The following is a 12,318-nucleotide window of genomic DNA, read 5'->3' as shown; positions in this document are numbered from 1 at the left end:
GAACTGTGACCCAGGATTTGTGATGCTCAGTGTGCCAGGTTTCATGAGATGCCCCAAACTTCTTCAGCTCCTCCCGGTACTCACTGTCTTTGCCACGTGACTCTATAGTTCCTCTCTCACTAAAGAGGTAGAATCTGTTTCCCCACCCCTTGGACCTGGGCTGGCCTATGACTTGCTTTGGCTGAGAGAATGTGGTATGCCTGGGCCCCAGAGGCCTTGCGTGTAACAACAAACCAGGAGCTCGTTCCGCTCCTCCCCACGTCATCGCCTGTGCCCACCTGCTCTTACGCCCCTGCCACTGCCAGGAGCACACGCCCAGACTAGCCCGCGGGAGGACAGGAGACACGGGAGCGGAGCTGCGTTGCCCTGGTTGCCCCGGTTGCCCCAGTCACCCTGGCCCAAAACAGCCAACCTCACACACGTGAGTGAACCCAGCCAAGATCAACAGAGCTGCCTAGCTGACCTCCAGACACACGAGCAACGAACACTTGTGACCGAAGCCACTGAGCCGTGCAGGTGGTTGTCGTGCACGATTCTACGGCAGTAGCTAACAGGTACACAGCGCCTGTTCCATCCACCCATGCTCCTATGCCTCCATCGATTCACTCAGCGTGTGTTTGCTGAGTGCCTACTACATGCCCAGCACTGTGCTCGGCCCTGGGGACACAGTGGTGAGCGAGGCAGACCCTGCCCTGCCTTTGTGGAGTGCGCAGACCAGGGAGGAGGACTGATAAGCAATGACAGTTCACGGAGAGGAGGGTGGGCAGGGAGGCTAGGAGGGGTCCCTGGAAGGAGTGACATCTCGGCAGAAATCTAAGGGCTGGATAGGAGCCGTGGGGCTAGGAGACGTGTCAGGGAGAATGTTCCCAGTGAAGACTCAGCCTGGCAGACGCCTGATGAGGTATCTGGCACTGGAGCCTGGAAGTAAGAAGGTGGGGGAGGAAAGGGGACTCCAGAGGGGCCAGCATCAGAGGGACCCAGCCATCATCCCAGACACTTTTTCCGTATTTATTTTCAAGGCCACGCACAGATAGAGAAACGAAGGCAGAGGCCACAGAGCAGTTCCATTGCACACTCAGGGATCAGGGCCTGAGGACAGCCTTCTAAGGGCAGCAGCAGAAGTTCTTGCATTTTTACTGTAAGGGGCATTTGCTACCTGCCTAAAGCTGTAGGTTCTTTGCTGGTTCTCGCACGGGACAGAGTGAGGAAATGAAAGTTTACCGATGGAATCTAGAACACTCCTCTAAAGCAGCCAATCAGAGGGAGACAAAAGTATGCTCATCTCTGTGGAGAAAAATGGAAAAAAGAAAATGCCAGGGGAGGCTGTATGTTGTAGCATTCATTCATTCATCCATTCATTCTTTCAGCCAAGTCTGCCCTAAGTGGACACACTGTGCCAGCCCCAAGGAGGACTGAAGATGACTGGCCCTCAATCCTGTCTGCAAAGACCTCCAGTCCAGAGAAAACTGGGTCGACACCAGACTTTCTGTATAGACAGAGCCTAGAGGCAGCAATCTGCTGGATGTGGACACTAGGGAAATGGCTTTGAAGCCGGTTGAGAATAAGGAGAGCGCATTTTTATTTAGATGATGTATTTATGTGGGGTGCCTTGGGGAGGAGAGGTTGAAGTCACCCTTTGGCTCAGCCATTATGCAGGGGAGATCAAATATGTGTGGAACAGCCTGCAATACAGTTATCAAATGGGAAGGGGTGGCAGTGAGATTCAGATGGAATTTGAAGAGTTTGGAAGAGGGCAAGATGGGCCATTACTGGCTGAGTGAATCAGGCAGGGCTTCTAGAAAGAAACGTGAGTCAAGGATCGAGGAGAATGAGGAAAAGGTCTAGAGGGGGAAGGAAACATCCAAAAGTGTGGAGATAGGGAAGGCTGGAACCAACCTGGGCACTCATTCTGGGTGCTTGGAGCACAGCCATCAGCAATAAGGGAAAAAGTAGGAGGTCAGCCGGACAGGCAAGCTGGAGCCCAATGAAGGAGGTTCTGAGATACCAAGAGATGGAGGTTGAACTTTATCCAGAAGATAACTGAGTCAAAGAATGTGACATCAGGGGTGCATTTCGGGAATATTAATCTGACCAACTAATGGGTTGGGAAGGAGAGACTGAAGCCAAGAAGAGCAATTAAGAAGAACCTGCCAGAAGCGGTTGGAGAAGAGGAGACAGATGTGAGAAACAGACTCCAAATGACTGGACAACCGGCTGGATGGAAAGAGCAGAGCCGAGGGTCATCCCAAGGTTTCCGTCTGTGAGGCTGACTGCGAACCCCACCGCAGCAGGGAAGACTGGAGGGCTGCCGGTTTGCGGGCTGAGGCTGCCAGACACAGAGGGGTTGAACGGCCAGAGGGGCGGCCGGCAAGGAGCTCGGGGGAGAGCAAAGGTACGGCTGCTGCTACTGAAGGACAGGCCAGGTTTGGAAATGAGGAGATGGAAGCAACGGGGAGCCAGTCAGAAAGAAATGACCGATGCTGCAAAGGAGAGAGAAGATAACGACAAACCAGGAGCTCGTCCCGCTCCTCCCCACATCATTGCCTGCGCCCCAGGGAAATGCTGTTCCAGGTCCCAAGCCTTGCCTGGATCGGATCTTACTTATTTCCTCACAGTCAGTCTCCCCGCAATAGAACGTGCCCTCCGTGAGGGACCGTCGTCAGTTAGATTTTCTGCAGCAACCCCTGTACCTTGAATACTGCCTGGCGCATCAGAAGAGCACCTAAGTGTCCCACAGACATGTTTGACGGTGACTGACCTGGCCACGACCCCTGGAAAGGAGAGATACAACACGCCAGACCCCACTCCAGTGACTGGACTGGGAGTGGAGAGTGACCCAAGCTGGATGTGGGGAGAGGGTGTCCACTCGCAGGCTGCTCGAAGCCAGCCGGTCTCTCTCAGACATTGGAACTAAGACACAAGGGTTGAGGGCAGCTGTGATGGGAACGGGAGCCTTAAAGCCAGGCAGGTGGCCATCGTGGGCCACGAGCAAAGTGAGTAGGTGAGAAAGCCTGTGGTCAGAGAGAGGCAGGAGAAAGGGGCAGAGAGAAGCAGAGACACACGACCCCTGAGAAATGAGCAGAGTGGCCTCCATTCCTAACCTCCCAGCTCCAACCTCGGAAGTACTGACTTAACTCTGCTCTCAGCCCCTGGGCACTGTGGGGGGCACAGAATCAGCCGCCAGATTCTCCTTCGGGAAGGAAGGCTGCATCCTCCCAGCTGCTGGGAACGCTTCCAGAAGACTACCCCCGGCTGCCAGCCCCTCTGGAGCCTGAAGAACGCTGCCTCACCCGAGGTCACACTCCTTCCAGCAGCGACCCAGGTCCGTGACTGATCAACATCCCGTGTAAAGGCCTGGGCCCCTTGCTCCAACCTGGGACAAGTCTGAAAGGCCTCTCCAAGTTCCAGAATGTCACATAGAATGGGCTGAGGCCTTCACTGGGACTGCGTCAAAGCTCAACTCCTCCCTCTGGCCAGTCACCTTCAGAAGGGTTGATGCCAATCAGACACCCCAATAAATGCCCTGCATGCTGATCTCCATCTCAGCACCTGTTTCCCAGGGAACCCCACCCTCAACAGCCCTAATATTGCCTATTATATCCTTATAATAAACTCTTTGTATACTAGCCAGCACAACTAAATCTTTTTTTTTTATAGATTTTTTTTTTAACTTATTTATTTTTGGCTGTGTTGGGTCTTTGTTGCTGCGCGCAGGCTTTCTCTAGGTGCGGCGAGCGGGGGCTACTCTTCGTGGCGGTGAGCAGATTTCTCGTCGCGACGGCTTCTCTTGTTGCGGAGCATGGGCTCAAGGCGCGCGGGCTTCAGTAGCTGTGGCACGTGGGCTTCAGTAGTTGTGGCTCACGGGCTCTAGAGCGCAGGCTCAGTAGTTGTGGTGCACAGGCTTAGTCGCTCCGCGGCATGTGGGATCTTCCAGGACCAGGGCTCGAACCTGTGTCCCCTGTGCTGGCAGGTGGATTCTTAACCACTGCGCCACCAGGGAAGCCCCACAAGTAAATCTTGATTAGACCGAGGGTACCAGTTTTTGTATTCCTAAGAGCACTTACCATAGTGTTTTGCAAATAATAGCAAGAAGAAGAAGAAGAGGCATTTATTGAGCAAATACTATGCCAGGCATTACTCTAAGCATACACAAGGATCATCTAAGCTTCGCAGCATCCCTATGAGGCAGATACTATTATCCCTATTTTACAGATTTTAAAAGAACAAACCTGAGACATACTTTCCCAGAGCCACCCAATTAAGCAGGAATAAAGTCAAATGAGAACACAGCCTGCCAGACACAGAACCTGTGTCCTTAACCACATTCGACCCTGCCGCCTGCATCAAGGACACTCAATTACAATGTCAAAAAAAAAAAAGAGTCAATGATTTTCAGCTGAACGGGGGCCTATAAATTACCTGGGCCACTCATTTTATTTTACTGAGGCCCAAAGCAATGATTTTTTTATGCTCAAGTTTATAAAATCCAGTTGTAATATATGAGCATTTAACTAATACAAAGTCAAAATACACATGTGGCAAAAAAGAGAGTGATAAAAAGATAGTTTAAATAATTTAAATTTCCCCATAATAAATGATCGTTATATCAACTCTACTCATGGCACTCTACTATATACATTATACATATACACACCTTACTAAACCATGTACATTCTATTTTAAGGGCAATTTCAGGGACTGACATGACCCAGCATGCTGACTTTGGGATCTAAACCCCTGTAAGACAGGCTCTGTCTCTGAAGGAGCTGATGGCAAGAACCAAACTAGAAGCGGGGTCTCCTGACTCGTGATCCAGCTTCCCTCCACCACTCCCACCCACGTCCCCTCTATTTGTTTACCTGGTTTTATTTCAAAGAAACCAACGGGTTCAGAGCATTGCAACACTGCCATTTAGAAAAGCTCAGAGCCAGAGACTCAAGCTACTGAGAAATCCACGTGAATTATCACACTGCAGCCATGCTTTCCAGATCACTGTTTCTAATTAAGGGACCAGCTGACACATTACGTAGCTCCTTGGGAAGCATCCCATCACACCACATAATCTCCCAGATGTGCCTGGATTTCTCCTTCTTGCCTTTTTCATTGGCGTTCTCACCCTCCTCACCAAGTAGTGCTCATTTACTCACCACGGCCGTCCCTGGGGAATGATGTAAGACACTAAACTATGTGACTCAAAATAGACCAGCTTCCACATCTTAAGGAGGACACAAGGATTCAGGACAATATTTAAACATCTCTGGCCCCAACCAACCTCCTCCTCCCAAACCCCACCCCCACCGAATTATTTCTTGAGCCACTACAGATGCACTCCCACCTCAAGGTCTCAAGTGCCCTTCCTGCTCCTCTCCACTTAATTAAACCCCATCCATCCTTCAATTCCCAGTCCAAGTACCAGCCCCCGGAGAAGGCATCTCTGCTCATGTGATAGAGGCCGGAGAGCCAAAGGGACATTTAAACATTGCCTGTGCCCGAGGTCACCAACTGCAGGCTGAATGGCTGTACAGTGTAATATACTATATATGGCTGTAGTTTTCTTGACTCTTCAAAGTGTTGAAGAGCTTGGTGTGTTAAAAATTACTGAACTTGTTGCAAACCCTTAAAACGCAGGAGATTTCACATAAAAGTTCTGGCTTTGTGGTTTGCCTTGAAAGACCAGCGATCTGGAAACACTGGGCTTATTTCCTACATGGCAACAATCAGATGAAAGGGAGTAGAAACTGTCCCCTCTGTACTTTTTTTTTGCACAAAAGTTTTGGTTTTGTGCTTTTTAAAAACATAATCAATGGTTACATAAATCTGCAATCAAACTATTTCACCAATTTCTAGGCTCAGGGTTTTTTCTGCATGCCATTTTTTAATCTCAATATTTCATCTCGCTTTTCTTCTTGATAAGGTTCATCTATTAGTATTTCTTTCAGCTAGCATCAGTGTGTACTAAACTTTCATCTTTTTGTATATCTGAAAATGCCTATCATCCTCACGCTTGAGTGCTGGTTTAGCTGAGCAGAGGCTTCTGGGCTGACAGTCGTACTTGCTCAGCTTTTTCAAGGTGCTCCCTCACTGTCTTCTGGCAGCCGCTGTTGCTGATGAGAAGTTTGCTGTCAGGCTAGCTGTTATTCCTTTGCAGGTAATTTGCCTTTTCTCTGTGGAGCTTTTAAGAGTTTGTCTGTGTTCTTGAGGTTCTGAAGTTGCACTACAACATGTCTAGATGTGAATTTATTTTTATTTGTCACTTATGGTTGCTTTTTTCAACCCTAGAACTCACATCTTTCTTTGGTTATGAGAAAATGTGCATTCACTGTCTAAGCAAATATTGCCTCTCATTCATCTCCTCTATTCTCTTCTTCTGAAACTCTGACATATATTAGAGTCTTTTGATCTATCCTCTGTGTCTCTTAACTGCTCTTTCATATTTTTAATTTCTCATCCTGGGTTGAGTCCCTGATGAACTCCTCAGTACCGACTTCTAATTCACCAGCCCTTTCTTCAGTTATGTCCAGTATTGAGTCTATCCCATCTATTGAGGTTTTATTAAGAGATTCAAAACTATGTATTTCCTGATCTCTAATTGGTTCTTTTCATATTCTGTGTTCTTGTTTAGTTTCTGCTTACTTTTATTTCATTTACTCTTATACTTTTTTATCGCTTGTATTCCTTTCTTCAGCCCTTTGAGGATCCTCCTCACACATATTTTGAAGACATCATTAGCTTTCACTCTTATTTCTTGTAGTCTGAAGTGAACTCATTTCCCTATTGTTGATTGTGCTGGCTATATTCCTTTCTTTCTTTCTCTTTTTTTCTTAGCAATAGTTTTCCTCCCACGTGTTTTGGAATTTGGAACTGTGGGCTTATCTTGAGTGCGAGGTTTGTTTTGTGCCTGTGGCTTTCTCTATCTATGTAGCTATCTGTCTGGCATTTTGCACTAGGCTTTTCCTGGACCACTGGAGTCCCCAGTGCAGACCACACCCCGGTGGCAGCTCAGGGCTTAAATCCCATGGTGATACTGGAACGCTCAAGCTCACCACTGAGTGCTGGGGGACTTGACTTGCCGGGTACTCTCTGCAAGGATATGTTAGTATATCACTTTCTATTTGCCATAGCCTTAGGCAGCAATCAAGAGGAGCTTTTTTCCAACCTTCTTTTCCAAGTGAGGGAACCCCACTTCAGCTCCAGATTTCAAGCAATAAATCTGGCTCTGGAACCCTGCCTCTCATCGGGCACTTTGAATTTCCCCATTTCCTCTCCATAATGTATTCCAGGGGAAGTTGCCACTTGGTCTTATCACTAAAGCATTGAGGCTGCAGCCCAGGAGTGGAGAAGAACTGTACTGGCCAGAGGAGCAAGATGTATTAACGTATTTCCCAAGGGACTTCCCCTAGATCTGGAAAAGTGAGGGCAGCAGAAAAAAGCCCAGGTACGTATTTCAACAGACAAGATGCAGCCAGGCAAACAGAGCAGGGCCTAGCACCTCAAAGGGGCATCCCCTGTACCCTTCATTTCCAAATAAAGAAAAATACGTATTAAGACTGTACTCTGTACCCCCAAGTATCCTATTTTCTTTAATATTCCAAGCATGGATCCACGGATTTATCTGAACTTTTCAACCTGTTTATATTTCTGGGGCACATATTTTTCTTGAGGGTAATGAATACCATATGTGCTACTTGAAAAAAAAAACCTGACATTTATGGAGTGTTCACTATGCACTAGGTACTATCTAAGTAACTTTACACATATTGGCAACTTTCAGCCTCAAAACAACCCTGTGAGGCAGATGCTGCTGTACTCCTCATTTATGAAAGGGGAAAAGGAAGCTTGAGATATCCCCAAAATGTTCCCAGAGCTCCCATTCTTGGCCATTACATGACCGGCCTTCTCCAGTTTACACTGGGAGACACAAGGAACTGAAGTAAGAAGACCCAAAGAAGAAAACGAAATCTAAACCAAAGGGTTGAGGACAACTTATACATCTCTAACCCACACATATATACAGACACCAAACAATTAAAACACAAACTACTACAGGCAGGAGGGACAACTTCCTGTTTCTTGGGAACTAACACAGGAGGTAATCCAGAGGAGCATTTTTAGGCTCAAGGGAAGATTCTTCAAGGGGAAACTCATACTCAGAAGTTGCTCGTGTACCATTTAATGAATAAGAGCCATTGTTATTTTCACCTAATCCTTATGTGAAAGTCCTAATCTATGAAAGTCCAGCTAAAATAACTCTTTCAGGTATTACCTAGAAGGAGCGAGCCTTGCTGGACCCGCCAAGGCAATGCGAGAACAAAGCCCCTTCCTAGCTGGGGTGAAACCATGCGGCCCAGCCAGGGATTCTATCTGAGTCTCCTGTCCACTCAAACCTGGGAGGGTTCTGTAGGGCACTCTCACAGAAAACATCGGTCCTTTACAAAGAGTTGGGGGTGGGGAGGGATTCTAGTCAAATTGGAGGTTTTATCAACCAGGATCATCTTGAGTTTTTGCTCCATGAGCCAAGAGCAGTACATCAAGTCTGTAGCTCCCCTGGGACATCCGGGTCCCTATGTAAAGAGGGGCCCAGTGACAATATTAAGATCTTTCAGCTCTCAGTGGCTGGAGTTTGTTTCATAGTAATATTCCCTTAGGTTCACACAGCACTTGCTGTTTGAACAATTATATTCACATGTCTGATTGAACTGATTCTCCCCAAAACCGAGGGAGGTGGGTGTGAAATACCCCCATGTCCCGGATGAGGAATTATCCCATATCACCTGCCGAAAGTCCCACAAGAAAGAAGTGGCAAAGCTGGGCCTCAAATCACAAACTTAAATCCTCTCTGTAGGGAAATTTAAGAAGCTATTCCCTCTTTTTGCACAGAAAGAAAAGTGAAGGATCGCAGACAGGCTTCCATGGCAGTCGCGTTCCCTGAGTCTCATCCGCAGTGTAGGACTGGGCGTCTCCTAAGGAATTCAACACTAAAAACCCCTGGAGAGCAGGTTCACCCTCACTCCAGTCTGCACCATAAACCGCAATTTGGGCAAGTGAAGGCCTTACAAACCTGCAGGAGAGGGACTTCCCTTCCCTGGTGGCGCAGGGGATAAGACTCCCAAGCTCCCACTGCAGGAGGCCAGGGTTCGATCCCGGTTTAGGGAACTAGGTGCCACATGCCTGCCGCAACTAAGAGTCCACATGCTACAACTAAGGAGCCCGCCTGCTGCAACTAAGACCCGCCCGGTGCAACCAAATACATGAATACATAAATATTTTAAAAAAAAGAAAGAAACAAACCTGCAGGAGACACCGAAAGGGGCTTGCCCAAGTGAAACCCTAGCCCCTTGGCAGCCTAAATTCACTCCAGCCCCTTGCTGTTCACATTCCTAAGAGTGAGCCCCTCAGACACCAGTTCAGGCCCAAATGAGGTCAAAAGGCACCAAAGGGTAAAGTGTGTCTGCCTCAGCGTCCAGTCGTATTCCAATGCTCTGGTGCTGGAGCTATAACTCTCTTTGCCTGCCCACGTAGATTCCAGGTTCTCATACCTGCCGCCCAGATTCCCTTTGCCAGACCCCTCCGGACCTCCGGTATCTGCCTGTCCTTGAGTTCTCAGCCCATCTCTCGATGCGTGTCAGTCTTTGTCGATCCCTGATGACACCTGCTTGGCTGTTAACCTCTGCTAGTTCCCCTACCTAATGCTGCCTTCATGATAGGCACTTGCTCTGGCCGGCTTGCCTCACCTCACCAGCCACCTCCTTCTTGTCTCTGCCACCCATGCCATGGTAGGATAGCAACATTCATTCACTTAGCAATCAATAAGCAAAGCCAGGCACCCTACTAGGCACTGTGGTGGAATATAAGGGCAACCAAGACACAAGCCTTGGCCCTACCGTTTAAAAAGTAATTACATGTAAGCCAAGTTTTAAGTAACTTCATGTTTATGTCCTTGTCTTCCAAATGGACTCCGTGCTCTTGAGGGTAAAGACCATGTCCCATATTGTCCCACTTTTAAAGGTGCTCCACCCCCAAACCTTCCCCTAACGCTTTGCCACACAAGAGAGGCCAGCACCACCATCCTGCCCGTTTTAAAAAATTATGATTTACACTGCTTTTCTCTAAGCAAATGGAAAGCAACAGGTGGGAAGACAGGCCTCCTAGGTACAGAGCTAGAAAAGGGATCTGCATGCAAGCCCTAATGGAGAAGGCAGTGGGGCTACCCATCACCCTGTACCTTGCTGCATGCTGCCTTCCGTGGCTAGGGTGGATGGATCGTGTCTCTTTCCCCTCAAACACCTTCAGGAATTCTCCATTTCTTTGCCCCAACGCCCTGCCAAATCAGGTAGTGGCTGAGAATGTGGGTCCTGGAGCCAGGCTGCCTGGGTTCACATCCCAGCTTTACCACTGTCTGCTTGTGTGACCTTGGCCAAGGCACTTAACTGGTCAGAGAGTAATGCCTACCTTTTAGGGTTATATAGTATGGATGAAAGAATTCAAAGGAGTTTATGTATTTTGTGGTGGCTTTTCAATACGATCACAAATTCTTTGACCCGCTCTCTTCAAAAGGGGCCTAGGAACATCCTTCATCTCCCCTTAAGTGTGGGATGTAGTCAGTGACTCGCTTCTAATGAATGGACTGTGGCAGAAGTGATGGTGTATGACTTCTAAGACGAGGTCATACAAGGCGCTGTGGTTTCCTCCTTACTCTCCCTGTGGGATCACTCTCTCTGGAAGCCAGCTGCCACGTTGTAAGGACACTCCAACAGCCCTGTGGAGGAGTCCCTGTGGAGAGGAACTGAGGCCTCCAGCCAATAGCCAGGTGAGTTGCATATCTTCAAAGTGAATCCTCTAGCCCCAGTTAAGCCCTTAGAAGACTGCAGCCCTGGGATCTCAACTGCAAGCTCGTGAGAGAGCCTGAGCCAGAACCACCCAGCTAACACTCCTGATTCCTGATCCACAGAAACTGTGTGAGCCAGAAAATGTTTGTTGTTTCTAAACTGCTATGTTTGGGGATAACTTGTTTCATGGCAATAAGTAACTATTACATATGTGAAGAATTTATACATATAAAGAGTTAATAAAGAAACTTAGAACAGTGCCTGGCACATGGAAAGGGCTCAGTATTATTACTATTTTATGTTACAAAATCACAGTAGTTTATGTATTATTCTCCAAGTCTACCAGATATTTTTAAATTTATAGAAAAACAATTTGAGCATCAAAATAAATAATGACTGTTGTGGATTATAGCCCATTGAATAAAATAGAAATTCATGAATTTGTGCTGATATAAATGAATGAATGGACAAACAAATAAATAAAAGTGTGAAGCCTCTACCTTGTAGTAGAATTGCAAATAATAAATGTAGCAGGAATTATAGAATCATCATTTGGCAAAACATGATGCTAAAACTGTAGGGTCAAAGTTTGATGAGGAATAGAATCTGTACACCGTCTCAAAGTAGTTCCCACAAAATGCGTATTAAATAGTAATTTATTAATGAGTACAAAACACTTGTTAATTAACTTTGCAATGGAGAAACCTGGCAGACACCATCTTAATCAACTGATAAATGTCAATATCACCAATAATGGGACAAATCAACATCATGTGCCTCTTGATATGATGCACTGAGAAGCACTCCCAAGGGCCAGAGCCTGTCTTGTTTATCTCTTTATCCCCAGCAGTGCCTCGTGGAGTGGCAGCTCCTGCTCTCTGGGCACTGTGTGCCAGATGCTGCCCCAGATGCACTGGACACATCTCATCTCATCTGATCTTCACAATGACCCTAGGCTCTGAGAAGCAAGAAAAGGACCCAAGGTCACACAAGCAGTGAGACGCAGAAATAGACACAAACTCTATCTCCACGTTGGACTGGCTCCCGTGGGCACTCAATAAATATTGAATCCAGTCCTCGCTGCAGCTCCAGGAGGCTTACGGACACAGGGCAGTTGCCCCCAGGACAGAGCTGCACTCTCCTTCGTTCCTCCTTCTAAATATCAGAGCCAGCAATCAGAGGGAGAGAAAGTGCTGGACTCAGAGTCTGAAGGCTATAGTTTTGGCTCTGCCCATCACGTACAGGTAACTTACTCAGGCTTACTGGGTCTCCATCTCCCCCAGCTTTGGTCCAATGTGGTGGTTTCCAAATTTCTTTTAGCAACTGGATTTTTTTTTTCAAGCAAACTTTCCCATAAAACCTCAATATATCATAGCAGTGTTATTTGCGATACCCAAAACGGGGAAGCAACACAAATGTCTATGGCTGGATGAAGGAATAAACAAAATGTGCTCTATACATACAATGGAATATTATTCAGCCTTAAAAGGGA

This window comes from Physeter macrocephalus, chromosome 18 (genome assembly GCF_002837175.3).
Source record: "Physeter macrocephalus isolate SW-GA chromosome 18, ASM283717v5, whole genome shotgun sequence".
Classification (NCBI taxonomy): domain Eukaryota; kingdom Metazoa; phylum Chordata; class Mammalia; order Artiodactyla; family Physeteridae; genus Physeter; species Physeter macrocephalus.
This window is presented reverse-complemented; position numbering follows the sequence as displayed.